Here is a 27,629-nt window from a genome sequence, read left to right on the forward strand (position 1 = left end):
CAGGGGAGGAGCAGAGCCGCCGTGGCCGGAGGCTCTGCTCCTCCCCTGACTCTTCGGCTCTGTTTAAGAGCCAAGCTGCCCGAGCGCTACCGGCTTCGGGCAGCCCCCATGCCTCCAGACCCTGCGCCGCCGGAGCCCGGGAGGGGAAGTGTCAGGCCGGCGGCTGGGGTCCGGAAGCAAGGGGGCTGCCTGAAGCCCATAGCGCTCGGGCAGCTCGGCTCTTAAACAGAGCCGAAGAGTCAGGGGAGGAGCAGAGCAGCCGCGGGAGGGGAAGTGCCCGGCTGGCATTTTCCCGAACATGTTCGGCTTTTTCGCAATTCCCCCCGGACGGGGGTTTGATTGCCAAAAAGCCGGACATGTCCGGGAAAAAACGGAAGTATGGTAACCCTAGAGAAGGTAAATCGATTTACCTTTTCTCATAGAACAAGAATAAACTGAGGATTAATGTCTGGGTTTTTTTTTTAATTCCTACTCTGTCTGCTTAGTGGGGGAATGAACTAGTTGACCTCTTGAAGTCCCTTCCAGCCCTACATTTCTATTATTTATATTGGACAATGAGAACAATCCACATTTAAATGAGAGGGAATGAAAAAATGTCTAATGAATCTATACCCTCCTGCTCTGGGGCATAAACCAATGCAGGGCATAACTGACAAGGGTTAGGTAGAAACTTTGTGTTGGAGCAATTCTGTAATTGTATGCTAGGGCCCTGATCCACCAAAGCATGCTTAACTCCCACTGAAGTCAAAGCATGCACCAGTGAGGATAATTAACCATTGGGACACCTTACCTACGGGCGTGATGGATTTAAATAAAGGCTGTATGTCTTTCAAAACACTGAGCTGTGGATCAACCAGAAGTCATTAGGCAGAGCTGGTTGAAAATTTCCCGACAGCAGTTTTCTGTTGGAAAATGCTGACTCAACCGAATTGAAACATTCCGTGGGAACATATCAATTTTGTCAAAACTTTTGATGGAAAGCAGGCAGGCAGGCTAGCTGGCCCTGCCTGGTTCCCTGCCAGCTTCCCCCGCTCCCAGGATCCCTGGCTCCCCTACACCCTGGCTGGTGGACTGCCTAGCTGGCTGGCTCTCCAGGCTGCCTCTCTGGCAGACAGGCGGGCGGGCTGCCCAGCTCCATGGCTCCCCAGGCATCTGGCTCCCTGGCTCCTCACATGACCCTGCAGGTGACCCACCTCTGAGTTGGCCGGCTCCCTGGACTACCTGCCAGGCATCCAGCCAGTAAGTTGAAAATTTCCATTTTGGTTCTCCAAATCTCTCAGAATTTCTTTCTCATGGAAAATTAGGAATATTTGATTTTTTTGGTCCCAATTTGTGATTTTATTTATTTATTTATTTATTTATTTATTTTGCACATTTGAAAATTTTCACATAATGGAAATTCCATTTTCTGGCTACCTCTGTTATCGGGCTAGAGGCTGGAATCACAGTCTCTGCCTGTGTTGTGCAGGAAGTCAGACTCGATGATCACAGGACTCTCCTGACCTTAACATTTATGAACCCTTGCTGATTTGGGACACCTGTTAAATTGCGGCCCTGGAGTTTCTTGCACCTTCCTCTGCAGCAGCTGGTACCAGCCAGAGACAGGAGACAAGGCTAGATCAGTCTGATCCAGGCTGGCAGTTCCTGTGTTCCTAGGCTGATAAGATAAATCATACAGTTCTGCCCTAGAACAAATCATAAATGTTCACTTGTCTTATGCAAAAAAAAAGTTATTTTTTGCTGCCATATTTCAATGATGTCTTTTGGCTTTGCACAAACCAGTGAGAATTTGCAACAAAGCAAGAAAATACTTCACAGGTTTTTTGCAAATCCCATGATCGGGGGCCACCTTTTAATCCCCTGGTGGTGTGTGCACTTATTGAAGCCTGAGAAGAAGAATCGAGCACTTCAACCCAACATCATCCTGCCTCAGACCCTCCCAGGGATAAATCTTTAGCCCCAGCCCCGGCCCTGTTCATCTGTCAGACACATGCAGTAGGCTCTGGGATTTCTCCCTTCCCACCAGTCTTTATGAAGGGACACCCATTAGCGCAGAAAGCTGCTTTGATTTGGACTCCATGTTACAGTCACTGGGAGATTTATGACCTGAGCAGCTTTGATGTGGGCCTCTGATAAGCATCAGGAATATGTTTGTTTCATGACAATGTCAGCCAGTAAGCTCTGAATGAAAAGAGTTTATGGGCAGCAATGTTTCCTGGAGCTATTCAGCCGGCCATTAAAACAAAATCATAAAAAAACCCTCCTGGTAGGCTTTGTAAACAGAGCGAGGCTTCTCCTTTAAGGGAGAGGACATGGGAATATTTCCATTTCAATTGGGAGGGGGAAGGGGGGCAGCCCTGGAACAAGACTACAGAAAGGGCTGTGTAGAATTTGTCAGAGGATTAGCTCAGGAAAAGAGAGAGTGCAGGATTCTTCCCCTTCACACTCACTCGGCTGTTATTCCAAATTAGGCTGTTCATGTTCAGCTCGGAGGAGGGATAATGAAAACCAGAAGGGCAGCAGCGGCAGGGGCTGGGTGGAAGGGAGGGGGCAGTTTAAAAGTCGACAGCACATATGGAAACTCATGCTGGCCCGGACTGTCTCCTCCTGTGATTCCTTGACAACCCAATGCAGGAGACCGTGGTGCAACCCCACGCACCAATGCAACACCAGGGGGCACCCACCGCCCTCTATGCCCAGGTTCTCCTGCCCTTTTGAAGTGCCACTGGATCACCATAGTCAATGTTTGGGGAGCGAAGGGCCATAAAGCCAGGATGCATCTGTTAGGGACGGGCGGAGATTGTGGGTGCCGTTTGGGCTGGAGAAACATCAGGTCATTGGGATACCTTGTCTGAAAGTTAGAGGATTCCCCTCCCCGCCACTAAACTCTGTTGCTCACTTGCCCTCACACCTTGGGAAGGCTCCTCTTTACTTCACACTCTCTTCCTGCCAGGGACGACAGGTTCCTAAATGGGCCACTGTTTATGGGGGATAGAGAAATTATTTTTCCTGCCTCCCTAGTGCCCAGACAGCCTTCTGGTGTGCATGACCACCTCGTGGGCAACCAGGAAGTGTGCGACCGTTATGAATGTGTTAGTGTCCTGCTCCTTTTTTGCAGCTTTCCTGGAAGGCGAACAATCCCCTGGCTGGGCAATGATACACACAAGTGGCCATGAAGACACATGGGCAGTGATTAGAAGGGCTTTTTAGCGGCTGGGTGTTTGATCATCAAGGGAAGCCCAGGATACTCTAGCGCTGGTTCAAACAATGCAGCAAGGTTCATATCCAAGGAATCTCACAAGAAAACCCAGTGTCATTTTGCCCTCAGCAAACCACTTGGTAACCAGAAAGTAAGTGACCAGCAGAGCTGGAAACATTCAAGTAACTGACACTCCTGTTTCTCAGCTTTGCATTTTATCCAATCAAGGAACAAAAAACAATACCATGTGACCTCAGTCCAATCCAAACTAACCAAGCAATTCAAATTTCAAAGACTCACAATGAGCAAGAATTATTTCCCCTTCTCCAAAATTAATTCAGCAAATAATCTCCATTAACAAACAAATCAGCGCATGTCATAAACATCTCACAAACACAGGAAAAGAGTCTGAAAACACAAACTAAATTGTCCACCAAGAACCATTCCTACCACCCTAGGCGCTATCTTGAGCATCATCTCAGGATCCCCGAGAGCGAGGCAGCATATTCACACACAGCTCAGATGGCAGCTGAGGATGGGACAGGTCATTTTTATCCTAGGATCCTCATCCTCACCTGCTGCTCTCCTTCCCTTCCTACATCCCCTGGTTCCATTTTCTAGTGTAATTTATCATAGATAGATTATTTATTATCTGTATTGCGATAGCTTCTAGGAGCCTCAGTCACGGACTAGGTACAAACAGACCAAAAAGACATACATAGATTGAAAGCTCTTCGGGGCAGCGACTAAGGCAAGAGACACAAGATGGGCACTACTGGATTTCTAGGGTCACTCCCTTGCTGAGCTAGAGCACATTTTTAAACAGAGTTCTAATACAGCTTGTTCCTGTTCATCCTGTTCCTGTTCCAGCCAAATTGGGTTAGGAAGCAGTTCGATCAAGGGCAAGGTTTAAACCTGCTTCTGGACAATCTATTCCTAAGCCACACAGGCCTGCGTGGGAGAGGAGCTGGCTTTCCTTGGCTCACTGGGGCTCAGGCCTTGTGGTACCGTCCCCAGGCTGATCCGGCCGCCTGCTTTGGAAGGAGCGGTAATTGCCTGGCGTTCTCCCCACACCATGCTCTGCTCACTGTCAGCTGTTTCTATTTGATTTATTTGAGGTTTACACTCAACTCTGTAATGTGAAACCACCAAGCACATTTCTTCCTCCTCGCAATTAAGGCCCTCCCTCCCCCCGATGCTGCAGCGCGCACCTGGCATAAACAGCTATAAAAAAATATATAGCACCAGCCCAATTTAAATGTTGGCAATGCGTCGTGACACTGAGGTGCACATCCAAGAGCAAGACAAAAGGGGGGTACTGGCGGAGTTGGAAACAGCAAACAGGACTGGGGGCCTGGGCCGCCTGACAGCGCAGCTGTGTGACTCTCCGAGGAACACAGCACGCTATCGCTCGTTTGCACCACAAGGGATGCAGGGGCTTCAAACAGCCACCACTGCACATGCTGCCCAGCACCTTCTCCGTTTATACTGCTCTGGCACCCTGTCTGCAGCAATAAAAAGGTGGCTCCCCTTTCTTTTCTTTCCTTCTTCACTAGGGAAAGTACAGAGGCTTTCCAAAGGGAGCTAGATACTTGGCTGTGTGCTCAGGGCTAGAATCACAGCTTGAACCCAGCATTCTAACAATTCCCTTTTCAGTCCCCACCCCTCCCCACTAGGTATACATATAGCCCTTCCTCTTCACTGCTGAGATTAAAACATGGGACCCACATCTAAAATTAACTCATTAAAACACCTTGGGCAGCAGACTAGTGTCAAATACATCATGCTGTATCTCCCACTGCTGCTAAGACTAAGAGCTGGAGGCACAAGGGAGTTACAGAGCATCTACAGCCATTCAGTAGGATAACTCTGATGATGTCAGCTGGTGCCTTCATAAGCCCCCATACTAAAGTTAACTCACTTCCTCCGTAATGGAACCGGACAACGAGAGAGAGCTCACTTCCACTCTAACAGCCATAGGAGAAGCGTTATTAATGTTGAGCAAATTTACCCTGCCTTCGGCTCTCACGGTGCTTGGCTTGCGTCTGGCTCCGACGTTTCCGTCCCCGGCTGTTTTGAGGAAGCAATCGTAGCAAGGAAGCTTCCCTCTGGTGTCCAAGGAGTTCCAAGCCAGCGGGATTGTCATCACATCAGTGTGAACCATGGGCCTGAGTCTCCATAGCACTAGCCCAGTGCTATGCAAGCACAGAACTGAAGGAACTTAGCGGTGAATCAGGCCTCTGACCCCCCCCAAAAGGTACCATTACAAATTCTCCACGTCATGTCGGTTTTCAGCAGAAATGCAGCATCCCACCTTTCCCTTTCCTGCCCCAGCGCTCGGCACCCACTGCTCAAGCAGACTGTGCCAGTTGGAAGTCAGAAGCATCAGGCTTGTTAGAAACTTGATAGGCACTACACTAGAGGAGTTCTTTTCTTACGGGGACTGAACGTTCTTCCTGCCTCCTTGGGAGCACCATGTATCCAAGGCCAAGCTCCAGGCTTTGAAGTAAAGTGATTAATGTTGGATGGGTTTGAACTTCCCAATGGTAAAGAAATCTACTGCAATGGTCTTCCTGAACGTAACTATCATGAGATGAAGCTGGCATGAATTCTAAAGCATGCTGTCTGCAGGAGGCTAAGTCCACTTGTCAGGGTGCAGTGGAATGAAAGAATCTCTGTACAGTTTGGAGGAGGAGACAGAAGTACACATGCTTCACCAAACCTCTGTCGTCTAGAAATCAGACTGGAACTGAAACCCATAAGCGCCAGGAAACCCATGCCTACAAATCAAGTAGCTAGGGCCAACATTTTCCAACCGGGGTCCTTAAATTTTGGCTCCTAAATCCACGTCTGACCATCTAAATAGAAAGTGGCCTGATTTTTTTCCCCGAAGGTGCTGAACAATGTGCAGCCCCCAGTGACTTTCCTGTTTCTGCCTGCGAGTCTACTGTGGATGCAAAATTGCACCATCAAAAATGGAAGCCAGGACAGGCCCTTGTAGAAATCAGGAGCACAAAAAAGCAGATGGCAAATGCTGGAAAATGAAATAATGCAACAAACCACCACACCTCCCCTCTTCCCACCCCTCCCTATCAGATTGCTTAATACCAACTGTCCCTTCCGCCCCATCACTTCTCAGATTCGTATAGGTGAAGCAGGCTCTATTTAACAAGGGGAACAAACATATGCAAACAGCCCCTTTTCTTCCTCAGAACCTGTTTAAGCTGGACAAAGGGGCTGCCACTCTGCCAGTGGCTTCCTGACAACGATGCACAAACCCCAGCGTTTGGGCTGCCACTCACCACACCCAAAGCAAACAGAGACCAAGCTGCACAGGAGTTTAAATCCAAGGTTTGCAGAATGGGGCACATGGGTGGCTGGGCTTGCTGTTAATTCTCCCCTTAGCCAGAGTTAATAAACCCTTGATGGATTAGAGTCGGGGCAGCTTGTTGTTTTTATGTATAATACAGTAATGCTTAGGGGCTCCATCTGAGATCAGGGCTAGGCGCTGTATAAACACATAGTACGAGACTGTCCCAGCCCCAAAGAATTTACAGCCTAAGGAAGTACGACAAAAGTCTTTGCTGTTCTAGTATCAGAGGGCCCTGTTGCAGTCAGGTGATCCACATGGTCCATTCCTTCAAATGCAGGTGTGCTGGAAATCTGCTGCCCCAATGCCTGGTGAACAGGGCTTTTCATAGCAACAGGGATCCACAAACTCCAGTCAAAACTGATTAAATGGCCGCATTTCAGCCTGTTTTCAACATGTAATCATAAAGCAGGCACAGCTTTATTCACAACGTGGCCCAGGATGGTCATGGACCCCAGCAAAGAGCTTGCACCGAGTTTCAGGCTTGTAATGAAATGCAGCGAGGGGAGTTTTGCACCTTAGGGGGTATCTCATTGATATCACTTCAGCAGCAAAAAGAAATGGGCATAAGCCACAGACTTCAATGCTATGTTTCAAGCACCCCAAAATGCAGGGTGTTTGCATCTGGGGATTTCATTCAGATCTATCCCTTTTAGTGCTTTCTGAATAATATATTGTTCAGATGACTGGCCGTTCTGAAAAATAAAAATAAAAAAACATTTTGGTCAACCCCAAAACTGTTGGGGTTTTTTTTTTCGGAATTTTTGGTAAATTGAAAAGTTAAAAAAAATCCATTTCATGTTGAATGAAAATTTTGTTTCTATTTCAGGCATTTTTAAACTTTTTATCTGGGAAATGTCTAAATGAAATAGCATTGTGACACAAAAGATCAAAACATTTTGTTTCAAAAATATCAAAACAACACATTTTGACTTTTTCAGATTTTTTTTCTTTTAGGTTTTTTCCCACAAAAACAATTAGCTGAAATTGACATGAAATCACCAAAAAATTACACCCCAATCTAATGCCTGGCAGTGATGGAGCATGGGCAGTTGCATTTCTAAAACTCCTCAGATTGTTCCATTCTGGCCAAGTTTGCAAAGCCAGGCCAGACATCTGGCAGGAGCAGATTTTCTCGTGAGATTTCTGACAGCTTGAATTCTGCTCTGGTCCAGAAATAAATCCAGTCTGGAAACACCTTAAGAGCAGGCTCTCTCACTGCATTTTTGGCAATTCCAGTCCTTAGCTGGAAGCTCACAGGGGGAATAATGTTGTCCCCGAACACCTCAGAACCATTAAGAAATGCTCGGTTTGAGTCTGGTTCTAAAATAATGGACAAAGACTTGGAGGGAGGAGATGTCCTCCTTTTGCCCTTCATGGGAAACAATCGAACACAAAATAGGAGGCTTCTGAGATGCACCTAATCATTTTGGGTAACCACACTTGAAACAACCTCAAAGCTCCAGCCATGAGGCTAAATCTTGAGGGGTGCTAAGCAGTGCAGCTCCAGCTGACTTCAGACCTGGAGAGCTGTGGCCTTCAAGGAGATTTCTGATGTGGACCCAGGGCTGCATGCTGTGACAAAGACATGCCCAGGCGTACCCAGGCAAAAATGGTGAATTGAGACTTGTCAGCTGAGGCAAGGCGGGTCTCAGGGCTAACTCAATCAATATTAAGAACAATGGATATTAATGGAGATAGCATTTTGTTTATTGTCTGGACCAGGTGGAGACTGGAGCATTTACAAAGACAAATAGCCCAGGGAGCCCCATCTTCAGAGAACTCTCCTGGGGTTCAAGAGCCAGTAGCCTGTAACTGTAGAAGAGCAGAAGAAATGGCACAAGTGGCTCTCCATTTCAGAGGAGAGAATTGATTAGTGGGGGTGTCTCATGAGACGTGAATCCCAGCTCTCAGGACAGGACAAGTACTGCAAGGACTGGGATCGCTGGGTGCGAAATACCTTGTTAGACAGGAAAGTCACCTGTTAATAAGTACAGGCTACAGAATACGTTTTATGGTGTTCTTTTGACTCTTACCTGAAACCTTTTATTCTCAAATACTTACGCTTGCTTTTATTTGAATCTTTAACTGAAGGTTTATTAAATAAACTTCAGTTTGGTTTTACTAATGACCAAGTGCCTTGTGCTAAGGAGAGTGTAGAACTGAGGTGAAACCAGTAAACTGGGGGGCCCTGCTTCCAGGAAAGCAGCAGATCAGTGGCCATTGGGGTGTCCAGAAGGCCAAGGACAGGGCACTCGGGGGTAACAAAGTGGCATGTGTAAACTGCAAGCCTGCAGGAGAAAAGAGTGTGGCTCACAGATCCCAGAGCACAGGACCTGTGTTACCAACAGCTGATGACTGGGCAGAGTTTTCATTGGTGGGCACAGAGAGGGCTCCCTCCTCCTGTGAGCAGCTGGTAGTGATTCACACTGTACACCTGGGGTAACCCTGAAAAGTGTTACACACACCAAGGGACTCTTAGGCCCAACTCCTGTCTCGCTGAAGTCAGTGGCGGTTTTGCCATTCACTACACTGGGAGCAGAATTCGCCCCTGGTGCGTCTGTTTTTGGGATGTAGTCTTTCTTCACACTGGCCTGAGAGCCAGGCAGGCAAAGGGAAGGGTGGGTTGCAAGAGGAGCAAGCCCCACAGGAATCTGTTCACCAGGCAGGAGAGCGAAGGTGACCTCCAGCCAACTGCATGGCTGGGTTTTGTGTCTGGGGAAGCGAGAGAGTCCCTCCATGTGCAAAAGGAAATCTAAATGCTAATGCAGGCCGAAAACAAACAGCCAGGGCTTGGTTGGGTTTGCAGAAGTAGCGAGAGCAGGCGCCTGCACTGCTTAGCATTGCATTTTACCCTGGACAGGCAAGATGTCTGACATTCCACCACTCAGCATAAGGAAATGAAACTTTTTAATTGGACTCCGCTTAGCAATCACGCTGGAGGGGTGTATTATATGTACTGCATATATAACAAAAAAAAAAAAATCACAGCACATGTTGGTCATAGCAGACACATCTGGGCTGCCAACTTCTGCCTGTTATAACCCAAGGGTTTGCAGTGCACACAAGAGGGGGAGAGAGAGAAAGTGTCTGTACGTGTGTACATGGGATTGGAGTGAGGGGAATATAGTGCAAACACAAATGCAGAGATGATTCCAAATCCTACCCAGCGAGTCTGCGGTTTTAGCTAAGTTTGCTGCGGGACCTGGAGCCTTTTCAAAAGGAAGAGTGCTGCCAAGGTATGAGCAAGTCCCATGGCCTAGGCCCGGTTCCTGTAAACATTCTGCTATGTGCATTCAGGACCCGTCCCTGACAGGCCAACAGTTTCATTGCTCCAGTCGAATGTCCTTGTCATAGCAGTTCACAGCAATGGAGGGAGAGGCAATCTGTCAGGGAGGGCTTTGAATATCAGGACAGAGGCATTTGGCTGGCCAATGTACTCAGTGGAGAACCAATGCAGAGAAGAGAGCCCCAGGGTGATGCAGTTGCATTTTGTGCAAGGGAGTGCAGCTCCATTCCTCCACACTAGTTGCAGAAACAATGCTTGAGGGTCACAAATACATCCATCATTCATGGCAAGCTCTGTGCCTGATAGGATGGTGAGTGCAGGAAAAGAAGCTAGGAGTCCTGCCTCTAACCACTCTCGTGCCTGTTGATAATGGTGAGAAGAAAGCTCTTCTGCGTATTGATTAACCAGTATTTATAGTGACCAATAAAAAAAGGCTGCAATTACCGTATAAATAGGACACAAAAGCTGAATTTGCTTTGAAGAACTCACCCAGCTGAAAAATGGAAGCATCTAATTAAGACTAAATGCTATTTTAAAAAACACACACACATTATTTTTAGAGACTTCTTTCTGACTGTCAAGCCCTTCTGCATAAATTAAAGTGAAAGGAAACAGAAGGCGTGAGGGCATGGAGACTTGTCCCTTTTAAGTGCATCTCAGCCCCACCCCCGTCGATTTCTTCCTGTGTCCTTCAGTTCCCTCCACTTCGTAAACATGCCCAGCTGTCCATCAAACTCATTTATATTATTTGGGCCTAATGCATTTACCTGGCAGTTTATTCCATATGATTCCTAGGAACTGAGGGAGTTCTGCCTGCGTCCCCTGGTTTGTCTCAATTTGCTGTTCTTTAGCGATGATCTCCTGACAGTGCATGTGCGCCTCTGAAAGAGCTGCCTGCCTGCCTCGCCCGGCAGAGGGTGCTGAGCACAGAGATACAGAGAGTTGCTGGCCCCGGGAGAGTGCAGACTGCAGCTAGCTTTGAGACATGAGAGCCAAGGCACCTTCCATTAGTGCTCCCTGAATGACACAGCTCTTGAGCACCTGTGTTGCTGTTGTAGCAATGCTGGGTACTGTCGGTGCAGTACTGGGGTATGCTGTGCTGTGCAGGGGGGCTGGAACAATGTGTATAGTAGCGGGGCTGAGAGCCATTGAACCAAACTGTAAACCCTGTCTATGATGGGAACCACTTTAAGCCAGAGGATGCTGCTGTACCCCCAATCCCTCTGGTGCTATGAGGGAATATTCCCAGCAAGGTGACCCCTGCTTTTATCTAGGGAGCTGATAGCCACCCACACACCCCAGAGAAGAGCGCCCGGACAGCAGATATGCCAGCCAGCCCCGCTCAGCGTTAAGCTCATCAGCAAGTGCAGATTATTCCCCTCCACCCCCATTATTCAGGGAACAAAACACACAGACGCGCCAGCCCCGTGGGTAATCAAATATGGTTTCTGTTCAGAGTCTAACAAATAAACATTTAATCAAAACCTACTTAAGCACTTTGCACAATTAACCTTTTATAGCCCTCGGGGCTGGTATCAGGCAAACCAAACTGGGGGGAAAGGAAGGGACACAATACAAGCCAGCTGAGGCCAGCCCAGGCCCACGCAACCACTCCTCTGCCAGGAGATTCCTCCTCCTACTATCACCTGCCTGGTGTGCATGGGAAGGAAATCACAATGCCAGGGCATGGAACCCTTGGAACAAAAGGGAACATGCCGGCGAAAACCCCTCCCCCAGGTAGCCCTGCAGGGTTCTAGGTAACAGGTTATTACTGGGAATCAGACACATGTGTGGGACTGTAAATTCACATTGTGCTTCACGGCCCGGCCCCATGTGCCATGGCATGTCTGAGCAATGAGCACTGCTGGGGCATGCTCCTAATACCAACACACCATGGTGGTGGTGTGAAACAGGCCCGCGCTCATGGGACTTACACCAGGAACCTACCAAAGCAAGCTACGCACTGGTAGGGTGACCAGACAGCAAATGTGAAAAATCGGGACAGGGGGTGGGGGGTAATAGGAGCCTATATAAGAAAAAGACCCAAAAATCGGGACTGTCCCTATAAAATCGGGACATCTGGTCACCCTACGCGCTGGTGCAAATCTCCCTCAGGTAGGCAGGCTCGTAGTCGGGGCAGGCCCAGCACGATTCAGCCAGGGAAGGCTCTGAGGAGGAGACAGCGGGAGGAGGGATTTCCCAAGGAGGTGAGCTTTACGAAGAGATTCTGCGGTGGATACAGAGGCACTCGGCAGGTGGGGTCAGGGAAACAGCGTGGTCCTGCTGTGATGGTGGAAGCCAAGAACAGGAGTAAGGCAAGAGGACTGGGTGGAGCAGTGATAGGTGGAGGGGGTACAGAGAGAAGGAGCGCAAAGACGGATTTCATCATCTTGCAGGTAAGGCACTGGACTGTGGGTTCAGTTCCTGCATCTGACAGACTCCCTGTGGAGCTTGGGAAGGGGCCCAAGGGGATTGAAACAGGGAGAGCAGTATGGGATGCTGCTAATGCAGAACAAGAAGGGAGCTCACCGCTGCTTTAATGGGGAATGCAGGTTTCCCAAGTGAGGCGCTCCAACGTGAGGAGCTGTGCTATCTCTACCTGCCCCCTACTTTAACCCCAGACCTTGGGCAAACGGCCTGTGGACAGATTTCCCAGTGCTCAGCACCTACATTTGGGGGCGAGGATTCCAACAGAGCTCTGCACCCGGTGTGCTGCGCTCTGTTAACGCCACCTAGGCACCAAAATCCATGGCTAGGTTGTTATGTTCAAGGCATACACACACAGAGGGGTTAGATAAAAACACAGCTCCTCTTGCTGGAAGGTTGCAATGCCACTCGACTTTACTTCTTCGCCTTCAGAATGATAATACACAAGATCCCAAAACCTGAGCGAGAGAAAGCAGGCAGCTGCTTAGCGCAGCGAGGCCCAGCTCACCTCACTTTGCTTGCGGCTGACTCTTTCCAGATGGACTCCGAATGCACCCTTTGCTACACAGGCCCCTAGCCTGCAAGCAGGATCAGGAACCTCTCCCTCCCTACCACAGGTAAAGTGACAGCTTGCATTTCCTCCAAGTGGGAGCTGAGCTTTACTAAAAAATCTGGCCTTACCTTCTATGCACCTCAGTTTTTCCTCTCTAAAACAGGAATAATGATGCCTCTTCCTTTCACAGTGTAGCTGTGAGGACAGATCCAGCCATGCTATTGTTTATGAGTGTCTCAAACACTTCAGTGAAGTGTGCTGGATAAGTACCTAGGAAGAAGTAGATGAGGATGAGGTCATGTGATGCTTTGTAGGCTCTAAGACCTGGTGGCTTAGATGAATTAGTTAATCAACAGCACACCTTGAGCTAATGAATTCCAGCCTTAGAGCTGAGCAAATCAGGCCCACTTCTTCTGTAACCCCAAGTATCAAACATAAATCTTCCTTTCTTACAAAGCAGTTTGATCTCTCTATTGATAAAGAAACACAACCTGGCAACCCCCGCACAACAAATATACAGTAGGAGTTCTGGAACACAGCTCGGTCATTTAGATAAAAGACATGCCAAAAAAAAATTTAAAAATCTCTTCTTGAGCTAACAATTTTGCATTGTGTTACCCAGGAACAATCATTCCCATCATAATAATACCTTGCAATTATATACAGTGCTATTCACTTCAAAATGAACAGCATTTAATATTATTTCACATCAAAGAGAAAGGTGGGGGAATACTATGTAAAGTAACATTTATTTCTCTTCTATAAAGGACATAAAGTCAGAGGCACACAAGATATCAGAGCTCAGCTCTGTTGTATTCACCTAAGGACTTCTATAGCCCTCATGACCATAGTATCCAAGTGTCTCATAGTCATTAATAGAATTTTATCCTCCCAGCAGTCCTATGAGGTAGCAAGTGCTATTATCCCCATTTCATGGAATTGAACCCAGCTTTCCTGCATCCTAGTCCAGGGAGCCATCCACTAGAGCAGGCTCTTTCACTGAGGACTTGTGGGAATACATGGGATTTTTCTAAACTACACGTCTATTTCGATATAACGCTGTCCTCGGGAGCCAAAAAATCTTACCGCGTTATAGGTGAAACCGCGTTATATTGAACTTGCTTTGATCCACCGGAGTGCGCAACCCCACCCCCCAGGAGCACTGCTTTACCGCGTTATATCCAAATTCGTGTTATATCGGGTTACATTATATCGGGGTAGACGTGTATGTTATCCTTTGGCTGCCTATGCCCTTCAGATAACATCCTTCCTGCCTTAGACTCTGGAGAAGCAGACCACACACTTTCATGATCCTTCTTCCTCTTTTGGTGTGATTTCACTTGCACAGGGACATCGGATTCTGACTCTAACTGCAGTGTGCACAGGTGGTTGAGGGAACAACCTGAAGACAGGGCCAACGCTTCCATTTAGGCCACCTAGGCGGTCGCCTAGGGCACCAGGATTTGGGGGGGCGGCATTTTGCCACCCTTGGCGGCAATTCAGCAGCGGGGTGGTCCTTCCGCGCTCCAGGTCTTCGGTGGCAATTCTGCGGCAGGTCCTTCACTCGCTCTGGGACCCGCCGCCGAAGTGCCCCGAAGACCGGGAGCACAGAAGGACACCCCCCCTGCCGCAGAATTGCCGACGACAACCGGGAGTGCAGAAGGACCCCCGCCTAGGGCGCCAAAAACCCTGGCGCCGCTCCTGCCTGAAGACATTATATCAGTCAACAATAATAGAGATGTAGAAGACCTATGAGCTCTTCCAGTCCATCTCTCCACTAGATGAGCAGAGGCAGAGCAGAGGCTGTTCCCCTTACTTGAGATGATGCATTTTATATTGATACTACCTTTGATCGTAGCCCAAGGTCGAAGGTCTCACTCATTAGTCACTGAAGGACATATTGACTGAGATGTAAGACCAAGGTACTGGCCACTGGGCCACTGAGATCTTCACGTCCATTCCCCCTTCCAAGGCAGGGTAAAGTCCATCTCCAACTATACAATGTGCCGGGGATTCTACTGACTCCACACCTGATCTTAGACAAAGGGCTCAGATTTCACCGGTTGCTTATTGAAGGCTTAGGAAGAGGATATCATAGCAGCATCTTCAGAGGAGATGTAAAACTGAGGTCCTGACTTCTTGGTATAACCTGGCCACCCTCAAGCTACAGGGCACAGGGCAACCTCTCATTATTTGGGATTAGGAGGAAGTGTCCCCTGGGCAGATTGTTCCACAGCCACCTACTGCAGGGTTTATTGCACCTTCCTCCGAGGCAGCCGGCACTGGCCAATGTTGGAGCTGATACTGGACTAGTATCCTAGTTCCTAAGTCCCTTTGTGTATATGATGAGGGAGCACAGGTATGCAGAGGGAATGCGTTTGGGAGATGTACCAGAGAATTAAATGGGGGAGGTGTATACACAAGGAGGAGTGGCCTGGGGATCTATGTACACACAGGGCTATTCTCCCCTGTGAGTAGCTGGTGTGAATAAGGGGAGCAGACTGGTTTCCTCATGCTTTGATCATAGGAAATTTCCTGGCCTCCCCACACAAGCAGGACGGCGGGTTAAACAGGCTTGGCAGGCGGCGCAAAGTCACAGGAAGCATTTAATGTCTGAACAAACATTCTCTTTTCTATTCTCGGCTGACGATAACAATCAAATCCCCACCTGTGGGTGACGTAGAGCGCTGAGAACAACAGGATCTCTTCCCCTGGCTGCCACACTGGAGTAGGGTGACCAGACAGCAAGTGTGAAAAATCGGGACGGGCGTGGGGGATAATAGGAGCCTATATAAGAAAAAGACCCAAAAATCAGGACTGTCCCTATAAACTCAGGACATCTGGTCACCCTACACTGGAGAGGATCCAGCCAGTCCATAGCAAGCCATGTCCTCTCCCATTTCCCAGAGGGAGTGACACCCTAAGCCAGACGCCAGAAGCAAATGCTCCCAAACCTCTTGCATCATAATCTACTCCCCACATGCTCAGTAAAGGTTTGTGATGGAGTAAAATTTGGATGCACCATCTCAAGCTGTCCTGGCAGCAATGTTCCAAGGTTTTTGCACCCAGCTTTTGGCTCAAGCCCATCTCTAGCTATTTCAGGTGTGGTCCCCTCACCGGCCATTTCCCCCTCTGTTGCTTGTCCTCGGCATTATGCCCTCCCGGTTGCACAAGCTCCAGGAAAGTAATGGGGAGGGATAAGCTGCTGTGCGGAGTGGAACTCGAGCTAATCTGGTGCAGATGCTCACTTTTAGCATCCCGCTGAGCTAACCCACTTTCTACACCTTGATGTGCCTTTCGCTCAGCAGAGAGCCAAACGCGTGATTATGTTGTAGCTCGGCTGCAGCGAAAAGAGCCGCTAACGCGGCTCATCCGGAAAAAAATAAACACCCCCAGGACCTTTTACATCTCACCTCCAATCTTTACCTCCATCCCTCAAAATTATCAGAGGAGGCTTCAGGGGACCTTGCCCTGAAACTGGGAACATATGTGAATTTTTACCCAGCACTGAGCAGGAACAAATCAGCACGCGGTGTGGCTGTTTGCCAGCAACAAAATGCCTCTTTCAAGGGGGAAAATGGACACACCGAGGTGTCAGGCCTCCTCTAGTACAGCAGAAAACACCTGTTAAGGGCTTAAGTATTAATGACAGGCCTGAGTGAGTGGCATGAAGGCTAACACCTGCATTAGTGCCTGCCCCCCTTTGAAGGTCAATGATGCCAATTTAAATAGCACTAGTGAGAAAAACTTCAATCAAGAGCTGCTGACTCCATCACTTATGTTCAAACTTTCCCCAGTCATCCATGTAATTTAAATAACAGAGGGGATTTTGTACCAGCCAGTGCATGGGAAGGGTTGTTTGAGACATTGTGTATAGGATCTCATAAATGCGCCGCGTTGGGTTGTTTTGTTTTGCTTTGCTTTGCTTTATGCCAGTGTAAGGTTTAACTTTGGAGGTGATGGTAAGAGCTGCAATGCAGGGAGCCTTCCTGCAGGAGGCACTGTGGGAACCCATCCTCCCCAGTGCCACTGGCTAGGGGACAGTTTATAATGGGAAAGGTTTGTACAACACCTGCAGTCAGAGATTCCCCAATATGGGGAAGGATTATCTAATGGTCAAGGCACCAGACTGGGACAACTCAAGAGATCTGGGTTCTATTCTTGCCCTAGACTCCCTGTGTGACCTTGAGCAAGTCACTTCCTCTCTCTCTCCGGCCTCATGCATCCCTCCTCCACTGGAGCAGGAGTCTCCTGTATGCCTTGCCATGAGTATCGCAAGTAGCAAGGTTTCTGGGCCGTGATGTAGATAGCAGAGACTCATCCCACCAGCCTGTGAGCCTGCTGGTAGCACATAATCCCCCAAGAGCAGAGCACCACAATCTGCCAACCTGAACGTCCTGTTGTACCTGAGAAGGGAAAGATGCAGAGGCAGGAAGCTGATCTCATGCTGGTGTAAATCAAGAGTAATTCCACTGAAGTCCACATAACCTGGTGTGAGAGGAGTATCTAGCCAATGGCGTTGTGAACTCTCAAGACACCTTCTTGTGGCTTCCCAGGAGGACATGTAAGGCTCCATCTCCACCCAGGAGGACCTGTAGCTATCATGAGGCTTTTCCTGTGGGGCTGTGATGCAATGAAATTCCTGGACAACGCAAGTCTAGAAAGCATGGAGGAGAGTTGTGCTGTCCAGCGGGTACCCGTTATCCATATTTCACATGGGAGAAGATAACAATTGAGCATGTCACTCCTGAAAACCAGGAACTCAAAGCAATTTTAGGTGAACTTTCAAAATGATGAACAAATAGCCCTGTCCACGTTATACAACAAATAAATCACTCCAAAATGATAGTTGTAATTCCCAAAAGAACACAGAGGATTGATTTTTGCTATGACACTCATCATGATAAACTGGCACAGCAGCACACAGGCACATCTTAAGTTGCAGCTGGTTAACCCCCATCCATTTATCTCCCACTCCATCTGCACCATCTGTATTTACAGTGCCATTATCACCACTGTTAGCAATGGTCCTGGAAGCCACTCCAACTCATCCTGACACAGCAACCCATCCCCACTGCTTCTCCTTATCAGGGCCGGCTCCAGGCACCAGCCTACCAAGCATGTGCTTGGGGCGGCACCTGGAGGGGGGCAGTGCTCTGGCCGGCAGGGGAGAGCGGGGCCCCAGCTGGGCTCGGCGCCCTCCCCTGCTGCACTCCCCGCTGGGGGGCCGGGGGTGGCGGGAGGCTTTTTTGCCTAGGGCAGCAAAAAAAGCCAGAGCCGGCCCTGCTCCTTAGCCCACAACAAATAATGGAGCAAGGCCTGAGCTGCACTTGAGAAACTGACCAAACCACGTAGAACCATTTTAACCTCCTAGCACATTTATAAGGCACAGGGCTCAGATCCTCAGCTGATGTAAATTGTCGTGTCAATGGGGTATGTTTACACTGCAGCTGGGAGCATCCTTCCCTGCGCAGGTAGACAGACACACGCTAGCTCTGCTCGAGCTGGCATGCTAGCAAGTAGCTGTGTGGCCAGGGGTAGCACCTGAGTACAAACCCATAGAAATGCCTCAAATGCTTCAGAAGTGTGCTACAATCAGTCCTCCTGCTACTGTCCCATGGTGCTGCACAAATGGCTTAGTGAAATCTCCCAGAGTGCACTGCTTCTAGGAGCTACACTAGGAATTGAAGGATAGGTCCTAAGAGGCCATTTCAATGGCAAAGGTTTAGGACAGCTCTAGTGTGGACAAGGAGAAACCTGCAATGGATCCTAAACAGATTCAACCTGGCTAGTGTGGATACAACACCATGCTTGTGCTTAAACAGGTTCTATACAACCAGACTAGCTCTCTAGTGTAGAGAAGTCCCTGATGACTTATTCTATCATTCTGATATCATTGTTTGCTGGAGGCCTTTGCTTTCATTGGGACAGTCACCCCATTCCTGATACTCTGTTCATCAGATGAGAGAAGCAGTTGGCAACTTGGGTTTTCCCAAACAAAGGAAAAGGAGCCCCTCTTAAGCATGTCTATGTTCCCTGGCTGTACCCAGTGACTTTCATGTTCCCAGACCAGCCTCAGAGCAGAGAGGCAGAAGATGTAATCTGAGTTCCAAAAGAGAATCAAAGGGAGGTCTAAAATTTTCAATAGGAAACTCAATCCCTCCCCAAAGCACTGGGTTGTTCTCCCAGAAAGAAAGCAGCAGCCGTGACTGTGCGATGAAACCAGCTACATGAGGATAACATTGTTTTCAATTTGCAATTGCATTTAAAAAACTACACCCCTTTGTCGGAGCCTCACCAGGCCCTCCCTCCTCTCCTTTATTTGTCTTACTGCTGTTGCAGTGAAAATGTATTGGCTTTTCGGTTAGTGATTACATATCATCACCTACCCAATTTATAACACCATACCCCAAAGAACAGATGTAATAAAGCCAGGCCAGGAAACAGCAACGCTATAAAACAGAGCAGGCAACTCAGAGGTCCTCGCACGTGTGCAGGAAAGAAAGCATTACACACAGGGGTTCAGCAGGGTCTCACTTTGTGCTCAGAAAGTCAGTATAGGATGTGTGTGCGCGTTGGGTTATCTAATCCAGGAGCTCCTAGCCAAGGGGTAGTAAACAGGTATCAAGGGGTCACAGCCACATGGCCCTTCTTGTATTGCTAAATTGGAGTGGGGGGCTCCAGGGTGATCCCCAGAATGGAAATGGGGGGGCACGAGGTGAGAACTTCTTATCTAGTCCATCTCCCTGACAATGGAGGATTATGAATGTGTAACCAACACACACAAACAGCAGGAGTCTTTTCTTACCTCCGAATTCTTGGTTTACGTCTCCCTCCCCACACATACCACACCACAACTTCAACATCCTCTATATTCCCCAAACGTCCCTACAGAACAGCAAATCACCAGAGCAAGTAATATTCTATGCCCTGGCCAGGACGACAGCTGAGTGCCTTCTTCCATGGCACCGTCAAACCACAATTATCCAGTAGGGGGCACTCTAATGAGAGGCTGGCCAGCACCCTTTGCCGGGAACCAACTTTTCAGCTGAGTTCCCTGAGTTCAATCAAATCTGCCTGGTTTGGATTTGGATCATATAAATCCAGCAGATAGGGCTGGGGGGAATAAAGCTGGATCAACTATATCTGGAGCTAAATATGGTCTGTACAATTCCTAGTAGGATACATGTTTTAATATCCTGCTGGCTGAACACCCACTCTTATGAAGACACCACACTGGAGGTAAGCCCAGGATGCGCATTAACTAGGGCCCTTTCTTCCTAGGTCCAACGTGCCCTTTACTCTCTTTCAGCTACTTACTCAGCTCTGATCTAATAGGAAGCGTGATGCAAATGCTAAATAGCACTATCTTCAAAGCTCTTTGTAATGCACTCACTAATCCGCACACCACCCCAGCGAGCAGGGGTGTTGAGCAGTATCGTCCCCATATAACAGGGAAACTGAGGCAGAGAGGTTAAGTGATTTTGCTCCGTCCTGGCCATATAAGGGAGTGTGTTTTAATGACAGGATTAGACTCGCTCCCAGCCATGTGTTCAGGTCACCTCTCTGTCTCTTAGGTGGCTTGGGATGAGGGGAACTGTTACTGAAATAAAATTAAAATGCAATGGTTCTCCCCGTTCCAAAGCCCTGAACCAAAGAGCTGTTGAATCATGAGAGCCATTTTCCAAGAGGACCTACCCAAAGCAACAATTTATCTTCTATTATTCCTCTTCCAAAGAGACATGAAATCTACCAGCACGACTGACTAATAATAACCAGAGATAGACATAAAACCCCTGGCTCTGATAAACTATGCAGAGGCAAAAGGGTTTAGAACAATGTAGCATCTGTGCATTGATAAAGCCAGCTTAGAAAAGAGCAGGTCTCCATTATGGTGATTCCAAGTTTAAAAACAAATGTGAAGATGCTAACATTTCGTTATCTATAACTGTTTGTTTAATAATCCCAGGTAATAAAATGCATCTCTCGAGGGCTTTGCACAGATAAAGGAATGCAGATCAGTGATAGTTTTGAATCTAGCTACCACGAAGAGTTTCTATTGTTCTCTTTTAGCTCATCAATGGGGGAGAGGGATAGCTCAGTGGTTTGAGCATTGGCCTGCTAAACCAAGGGTTATGAGCTCAATCCTTGAGGGGGCCACTTAGGAATCTAGGCAAAATCAGTAGTTGGTACTGCTAGTGAAGGCAGGGGGCTGGACTCAATGACCTTTTAAGGTCCCTTCCAGTTCTAAGAGATGGGGGGGAAATTTCCAGCTCTTCCTTTAACATCCTGGGGTCAGGCTTGCAGTAAGAGGGTTTTTGCTAAAATCCAGGGGCCGGACTGAGTGAACTGCAGAGGAGAGCGAGGCGACATTTTTTGGACATATAGTTTATTCAAAGAAAAATGCAGTGTCAGTCGACCCAAAACTACTCACAAATTGGACACAGATTGTTTTGACCATTAACAAACCGGCTGGAGGAAGAGGTGGTGCTGCTGCCACTGGTCCCCACATAACCTTAGGTTATAACACTCACCAGGGATGGGAGAGACCTGAAATGGACTTTTTCAATTCACTAAAAATTCTGATAATTTTCAGATTCGGAACGACCACTGACCCAGACATTTAGTTATTCACCCAGCTTTGCTGCAGAGACCTGAATCAACGGGCTCCTCTTCACTAGAAAATTAGGTCATGTTAGAGGACGACCCAGAGGAGTCATGTTAACCAGCACAACCTTGCAGCCAGTGTAGGCAAGGCCAGGTCACGCTAAACATCGTGTTAGCTCTACTCCTCAAGGTCATATTAACATGACAATAATTTTCTAGTGAAGGGAAGCCCAATGCGATCAGCCATCTGCCACCAGAGTTCTGGTCTAAAATGTCCTGCTGTTGCCACCACCAATTCAGCTCCACTAGCAGTAGCAATGGTGGGAACTCCACTGTAGACAGGGGTCCGGGCAGCCACTGGCATCTGCACCTCCAAGGGTGGGATTTTCAAAAGCATGTAGGTGATTTAGGAGCACAGGTCCAAGTGTCTTTCCCTGAGATATAGCATTATATAGTCCCACTGACGGTCCATAGGGCCTGTGCTCCTAAATCTCTTAAGCTCTTTTGAAAATCTCACCCCATGTCATCTAACCCTGCTCATATCAGGTCTCCACAACATGGTGCTTAAAACCCCTCGTCTACAGTAGGGAATCCAGTCTTGTTACCCTAGTATAAACAAGGCCACTGCGTGTGCTTCCAGGACAAGCTTGAACCAACCCACCACTTTTCGCCAGCGTGAATTCACGTGAAAAAGTAAACAAAGCAAATCACATAGGAAGGATCAAAGTCCCTGTAAACGGAAACCAAATCTGTCTGGGATGGTGACTTAGGCGAGGAGTGATCTATGGATGATGAAAGCAGCCCCTATTGTGTTATATGACACATACATGCCTACATCTGATATAGGCTCTGGGGAAAGAGTCATATTAAACAGCAAAAAAGTTTGAATAAGTCTTGAGTTCAGGGTCTGATGCATTCATTGACCTAAGCCCTTGCAAATGTTTGGCAAACATGCCCTAAGGAGGTTGTAAATACAATGTAAAATACAACCCTGTACGCAGTACCAACACAAGGCCTCTGGCGCCTGTACACTCAGAGGGTCTAATCCTGGCTCTGTTGATTTCAAAGGAGCCAGGATATCCTCCATAAGGTTTAAGTAGGACTTAAGTGGCACATTAGCCTTCTGTACAGGGATGACTTTCCCCCAGTGAGGAAACCAGCAACAGCCATTCCCTGCCCCCAGCAAGCCCTATCACAGATGCCGATAGGAGGGCCAATCCTGGGGATTGTGTGGGAGACAGGAAAGATGCTCTGTGAGGCAGACATAGGGAGGGACAAGCTGTGGAGGTTCAAACTCACCAGATTTGGACTGGCAAGGGAGCCAGTAGAGGATGCTTTGATTTGATTCCAAGCTGTGCAGGGCTCTGCTCCCCGACACCTGTATGAACCATGTCTTGCAGGGTTGGCACGGGCCTAATTAGATACTAGTCATTGTCCATCTAAAGGGAACGAGAAGGAAATGCAGGTAGATATACATATGGAGTGATTGGCTGATATTTCATTCAGCCCATCACTGTCATGGGCACCAGTCAAAGCTAAAACCACTTCATCCTTCTGCCCTGGATATACAAGTTGCATTGGCAGGAACATCTCATCATGGCAGCACTGCATCAAGCCAGCTTTTCGGGAAGATTGCAGATCGGGGTGACATGTTTGCTGTTACAGCATTGGCAGCAGGAAACAGGGCCATTAGTTACTGTCAGTCTCTTATTTTAGAGGAATCAATGCTGGGTCATTTGAAATCAAAGCCAAAAGCATAAGAAATTTAAAGTCACTGAAACGGAAAAGAAGCAAAAGTAAGCATTGAAAAATTCACTGCTAATGAGATCATTATGGGACAGAGTTAAAGCCAAAATTAAACGGGATTATAATGTCCCAAGCAAAGCCTATACAAGAGAATGTAAATTATCTAGAAAACATATTTAATCCGTGTGCAAAAATACATATACCCTTACTAGACTGACCTGTGTTAGCTACCCTAGTCAAAATTTTCAAACCTAGCTGCCTACATCTGCACCCATCTTTGAAAACAGTGGGCAAAGATTTTCAAAATTAAGGACCTAAAGTTGGCCTCCATGGAAGCTTCTGGGTGTGGAGTGTTTTTGAACATGTGGCCACTAGGACCAGATATTCAAGGGCTCAGTACAGCAGATGCATGCTGGATGCTAAACCCTTTTGAAAATCTGGCCCCAATTTCCAGTGCTGAACATTTGAAAATCTGGGCCTGAGCAATTTGGAAAGTCCCCAACACTGCAAACACTGACGCCCATGGTTCACTTTGCACACAAGGAGTCCCAGTGACTAATGGGACCCCATGTGGATGCATGAAATTTAGCATGCGGGTGTTTGCAGGATCAGGGCGTACTTTCGGTACCTAAATATGGATCTGAGACCCTGACTGTCAGCTCCTATTCTTTAAAACCACAGCGTTGGCTGGTATATATAGTTTAGAAATTGACATTATGCAAATTAGTTTGTTTAAAAAGCTAATCACTTTGAAAGGTCAAAACTCCCATTCATAATCGGACTAAACAAAAAGCTAATTAGAGGCCTTTTGTGTGTGTAAATGAGGAAGGAGAATTCTGCGTACTCTCCGGAGCTTTGATGTTCAGAAGGGCTCTTGGCAGGATTAATTCCATCCTGAGGTATTTACTAGTAAAACACTCTTGCAGAGTGAGTGGAAATAATGACACAGAAATGGCAAGAGTTTTAAATGTGTTTTAATGTAGCATTAAACTGCCATTATGGATTGAAGGATGAATTAGAGAGAGGCCAGAGCTGGACCTTCGGCTGGGAGTATTGAGGATAGAGCATGGGAGTCACCATTAGAGATGTTAGAGATAGCTAGACATCTTGCCCACCCTCTCTGGCCAGCCCCCGATCGGTCCCGACACTGTACTCTATCCAGATCCCCATTACCATAGCATCTGAGCACTTCACAGACTTTAATGTATTTAAAGACTCTGAGCACTGCTTTGTCATCCCCATTGTACAGGTAGAGAACTGAGGCCCAAAGAGACTAAGGGACTTGCCCAAAGTCACCCAGGGAGTCTATGGCAGAGCAGGGAATTGAACATGAGTCTCCTAGGCTAATGCCCTAAGCACTGGACCATCCTTCCTCCCCGTTCTCCAGTGCTTTGACCAGTCCATTTTTAAATGAATCTAGCCATGGGGCTTTCACCACTTCCTTTCTGAGATTATTCCAGACCTTGCCCTTAGGAAAATATTCAGAAAATGATTCTCAGAAATGCCAGGTTTCAGAGAAGCAGCCGTGTTAGTCTGTATTCGCAAAAAGAACAGGAGTACTTGTGGCACCTTATTTGTTAGTCTCTAAGGTGCCACAAGTACTCCTGTTCTTTTTTCAGAAATGCCAGTTCACTCCAGTTGTAGATCTGGCCTTTTGGCTTTATAGGAGCTGTGCTGATAACTGAAACAGGAAATCCATTCAATGACACTATTGTGTGCACAAAATAGCCACGCAGGAGCTCCACGTCTGTCCAGCCTTCTCATTAGCAGCCCCTGATTTGGTGAGGGGTGTCTTCATTCCTGGCTGACCCAGTGCACCCCCTTGCAGGTGAGCGTGGTATTGTGGGTGAGCACTTACTCAATTTTTCCCTCTTAGGGTATTAACTGCTCCAGACAGTTAAGGTACATCTACACTACAGGGGGGAGTCGATTTAAGATACGCAAATTCAGCTACGTGAATAGTGTAGCTGAATTCGACGTATCGCAGCCGACTTACCCCACTGTGAGGACGGCGGCAAAATCGACTTCTGCGGCTTTCTGTCGGCGGCGCTTACTCCCACCTCCGCTGGTGGAGTAAGAGCGCCGATTCGGGGATCGATTGTCGCGTCCCGACGGGATGCGATAAATCGATCCCCGAGAGGTCGATTTCTACCCGCCGATTTAGGCGGGTAGTGTAGACCTAGCCTTAGATGCTAAACCCGCTTTCGGAGAGCCTCATTTATTAACAGAAAAGCCGACGCAGGACACAAACAAAGCTTTCACCCCAACATCTCAGCTGGAGACCAAGGCATTCTTAATCCATCTGTCCCCCACCTGCGTCCAGTTCTCGCCTCCAGCCAGGCTCTTCACTGGGGGATCTCTCAGTTCCAGTCTCTGCCCCTGGTGTTAGGCTTCCTGCCTCTGGAGTCAGGAGTCCAGGGAGGTCTGTCCACTGCCGCTCTTCTCCATGAATAGTGGCTGATCCTTGCCAGGTTGGGCTTCCAGCTGGTGTCAGGGGCATTCCTGGCTGAGACCAGGCCCTCCTGCCTGCTGACTGCAGTCCTGTATCTAGGAGGTTTCCCTCTTCTGCAGCACCAGTCTGGTGGGGTCCCCAGATAACTCTCACTCTAAACACTTCAGCAGCAGCTTCTCCTGGGAGCTGCTCTGAACAGGAGCTTCATGTCTCCCTTGGGGGTGCCCCTCTAACTGAGCTTGGGGGACCTTTATTAAGTCCAGGTGCTCATTTACTAACCTGCCCTCCAGGGGCAGATTGGGCACTAACTTCCCATAAAGGGCAACTGGCCTGTACCCCTCTGATACTTGGCCTGTAACTGGATGCCTCAAGTTTGGGTGGCTGAGGAGAGTCAGTAGAAGTCTCTAAGGGTTACGTCTATGCTGCAGCTGGGAGTGCGCTTCCCAGTGCGGGTAGACAGAAACGGGCTAGCTCTGCTTGAGCTACTGCGCTAAAAATGGCTGGGGAGGTGGGGTAGCACAGGTCAGGGCTCGGACTAGCCCTGCAAGTGGAAACACGCCCCAGCGCCCTGAGTGCGTATTCAGGAAGATAGGCCAAGCCACAACAATGCTGCTATTTTTAGCTCACACAGACCTACACGTCTGTCTAAGTGGGCCGGGAAGCGCACCTCCAGCTGCAGGATATACATTGCCCTAACTGCAGTCCCTCGCTTTAGGTAACCAAGCTAGCTCAGTGGTGTTTTGGAAAATGAAGCTGTTAGATCCCAAACCTGTTGAAAGTGACTTCACTGCTGTCTCAGGGTGCTGGGCCCCAGCTTGCAGGATTGGGACCTAATCAGGCTGTATTTGCATGAAGGCCGAATCAGACACGCCCATGAGTTTGGGATGAGGCGAGTCTCAGCAGTCAGAGGAAAGGCTTTTGAAAAGAAAAGATTAAAATATGGGGCCAGGCAGAAAATAAACTATGCTGCTGTCATTCTCCCAACAGTCCAACTCACAGCACACAGACTGCTGGGGACAGCACAGGCTGGGATGGAGAACGCTGATCCCCTTGAAATGGGTTTTCACACGGGTGTAGCACCAGCCTTCCAGCTCTCCCCAGCTGTCATGCAGCGCTGTCACTCCAGCTGTTACACAGCAATGGATTCCTGTTGCCAAGCTATGGATTTGGTTTTAATAACAGTTAGTGCAAACATTGTAAATTTACTGCTGCTAGAGAGAGTTTTTGAAAACGTCCAACTCTGGCTATAATTTTTCAACCGCACCAGCTGTTTGCGCTCTGTTCATACCTGACATGGTGCTTTGAAATAGCAATCACTGTATTTATAAGAAGGGAAGGACTCATAAATATGTCAGGAGTGGAATATACAACGCCATATTTCACCATTTTCTATTTTAAAATTGTGAGTTATGGCTACAGAAATGTGGACCCATTAAAGGTGATATGATGTATTTTGTGTCTTGTTCAGGAGCCCATCCATCATTGAGACAATAAAGAAAACCGCACTTACTTTTTTCCCCTGTCGTCTGTAATTTATGATGCCCAAAAAGCTGTAACCTTTTGGCAGGCTTTGCAGAAACTGCTGCACTGTTAGCAACTAAATAACCTTTTATAAGGTTTTAAATGTGTTGCTGCAGTCTCAATGCACTTGCCATATCGATCCAGAATATCCTGCAAAAAAAAAAAAGGGGAAAGGAACATGATCTATAACAGGATCGATAACAGTATATAGATTGTTGAAAGATGCTTCTAATGATTTTTGCCAGCCATCATCTCTGTGTGTTGCTCCCCGTCTTTTAGGCTTCAGCCTTCGCTCAAATTAATTAACCTTGCTGAGGCTCTCTGTGCTCCAGCATTAGTACAGCAGAGACAGGGAGCAATGCAATGTGTTTGCAATGGCATATTTGCAGGCTGGAAATGAACCCAAATAAATAAATAAATAAAAAGTAATTCATCATTAATGAAAGGCAGCAAATAGGGCACTAG

General features: G+C 47.9%; 1 long non-coding RNA gene across 1 annotated transcript in view; it reads right to left on the reverse strand.

Moving 5' to 3' along the window:
• Window positions 1-27,312, reverse strand: part of LOC117873001 — a 95,569-nt gene extending 68,257 nt beyond the window's left edge. The window contains exons 1-3 of the long non-coding RNA XR_004644620.1: window positions 27,154-27,312; window positions 22,745-22,884; window positions 12,967-13,108 (exon numbers count right to left, since the gene is read on the reverse strand). This is a non-coding gene — a long non-coding RNA (uncharacterized LOC117873001). The remainder of the gene's footprint in view (window positions 1-12,966; window positions 13,109-22,744; window positions 22,885-27,153) is intronic.
• Window positions 27,313-27,629: the final 317 nt, after the last annotated feature.

The sequence above is a fragment of the Trachemys scripta genome, chromosome 2 (genome assembly GCF_013100865.1).
Source record: "Trachemys scripta elegans isolate TJP31775 chromosome 2, CAS_Tse_1.0, whole genome shotgun sequence".
Classification (NCBI taxonomy): domain Eukaryota; kingdom Metazoa; phylum Chordata; order Testudines; family Emydidae; genus Trachemys; species Trachemys scripta.